We start from the raw sequence: 2,462 nt of genomic DNA, 5'->3' as shown, positions 1-2,462 counted from the left end.
GATGCGGCCCCTTTAAGAGGCTAATGCCATTGCCACAGCCTTTGTGTCACTTAGCCACTTGAGACCTGGCAGCCCTGCATCCTCACCCCGTCCTACCTTCTGCTGTTGCAGGGTGATTTCTTGGATTTCTCTCTAGTTGTATGGCTTGTTCATCTAGATCCTAGGTGATTTTTCCTTGCTGTTTGCTCCTTGTTTCCGTCACAACTTAGATTTGGTCACCAGAGGGATGAACAGAACCTCTATCATCTACGCCATTTTTTTTCCCTCCTATCCATTTATTAGTTGATAGACATTTGGGTCGTTTGGGACTTTTTGGCATTATATATAATGCAGCTAATGAACATCCACATACACGTTTTTGTATAGACACATATTTTCATTTCTCTTGGGTATATGCCTAGAAGTAGAATTGCTGGGTCATATGGTAATTCTGTTGAACATTTTCAGGAACTGCCAGACCATTTTGCAAAGTGGCTACAGCATTTTATATTCCTACCAGCAGTGTGTAAGGGTTTCAATTTCTCCACTTCCTTGCCAATACTTGTTTTTTTGTCATTTTCATTATAGACATGCTAATGTGTGTAAAGTGGTTTCTTGTAGTTTTGATTTGCATTTCTCTGCTAAAGATGTTGAGCATCTTTTCATGAGTTAATTAGTTATTGGTATATTCTCTTTGGAGAAATGTCTATGCAGGTCCTTTGCCCATTTTCGAAATTAGGTTATGTGTCCTTTTATTATTAAATTATGAGTTCTTTATATATTTTGATATGTCTCTTATTAGATATATAGTTTGCAAAAACTTTCTCCCATTCAGTGGGTTGTCTTTTCATTTTCTTGATGATGTCCTTTGAAGTACAAAGTTTTAATTTTGATGAGTTATACTCTAGTGCTGTTTTAAAAGCTACTTTTTTTCCTAGCTTCTTGTTCAGGTTCAGAAAAATAGTTCTGATTTTCCTTTCCTGCCCCAGATTATTTAGTCTAGCAGAAGCTAACATTTACTAAGCATTTACTACATGCCAGACTCTTGCTAAGCATTCAAGGCCTCCAGGGCTAGTAGAGATCAATATAGCCAATGTGACTCAGGAGCCCATATTCTCAACCACTTCACTGTCCTACCGAACATAGTTTCTTCATCTGACATTTGTTTCATTTTTGCAAGAGGAAAATGGTGTATCTGTTAGTGTTGGACAAGTTACTCTGCCTGTGTTCTTTGTTCCTTCCCTTCCCTGAGGTGAGTCCCCTGCCCCACCCTCTCTAGGACTGCCAGAATCTCCAAACTGTCCAACACACACATGTACTCATCCAAAAAGGCAAAACAACACCCTCGTTCATGACACAGAATACTTAAAGCCCTAATGCCATGACCGCAGTCGCTCTCTGACCCTTGCCCCACCCTAACTATGCTGAGTGTTTTTTCGGTTGTGATAGTCTAGGGTCTGACATTCAGGGGCAGCTCTGACACTCCTTGGAGATGAATTTCACTCTGGCTTTCCTTGGAACCCACATTAAAAGCCCCCAGGCTTAAAATAGTTCAACTGTCAATTCAGTCAAGTATAATCGTGTGGGCAGGAAATGACAAAAGCAAGTCCAAGGACTTCTCAGTTATTCCTTTCACTTTGACAATACTGATGTTTAGACTTCTCTATTTTTATTAAACAAGTGAGGTCAGAAAGAGCTAACAGGAGCCCAAGAGCTTCTTCTTCCCCCCAATCTTTTCTCCTTTCCCACTGAAACCGCTTACCTATCAAACCTGTTTGAAACTACTTCAGAAGTGTCTCTCAGACTCAGCTTTCCTCTCTCAGTTCATCTCTCGCCACTGCATCTATTCAGATCCTTACTATCTCTTAGGTGAACTAACTGGATGCATTCCCCAGTGTTTTCTTCAACCTAATTGAATTGAAACGAATTATCTCTTCATGGTTGTCTTCCCCAGTAAATGATGAAATCCTTAATGTCAGAGACCAAAAATAATTAATCTCCATGGAACTTAGCATAGAGTCTGCCATCTAACAGAGTTTAATTAGCATTTGTGGAAGGAATACTCAGCGCCATAATGTTCCTAGCACCTACAAATCCTTTTTAAAAAGCTTTGTAATAATAATTAAATGTCACATGACCCAGGTGTTCCAGGAGCCCTTTACTATCTTGCTATGTGAATGGACTTTGCTAGCACTCAAGAAGGGATCAGTGCAAATTCGTCATATTGTCTTTCATGATTAGGAAGTCATTTACTGGCCTATATATTCCTCTTAAATTAGTTATGGGAGAGAGTCTGGCCTGTGTCTCTCCTAGACCCATCTCCACCAGAGCCCACCAAATGATCAAGAAGTTTCTTCTTTCCCAAACACCCATGTCCATCTTCCTGAGTCCAAGCTCCCCTTGAACACTTATGAAAGAGTAACCAAAAAAGTTAGAAAGGCATTGAAAAATCATTTCTAATAGGAGGACCAGTAGTTTTAACC

Source organism: Pteropus vampyrus, unplaced genomic scaffold (assembly GCF_000151845.1).
Source record: "Pteropus vampyrus isolate Shadow unplaced genomic scaffold, Pvam_2.0 Scaffold22, whole genome shotgun sequence".
Classification (NCBI taxonomy): Eukaryota; Metazoa; Chordata; class Mammalia; order Chiroptera; family Pteropodidae; genus Pteropus; species Pteropus vampyrus.
Note: the sequence above shows the minus strand (reverse complement) of the source record.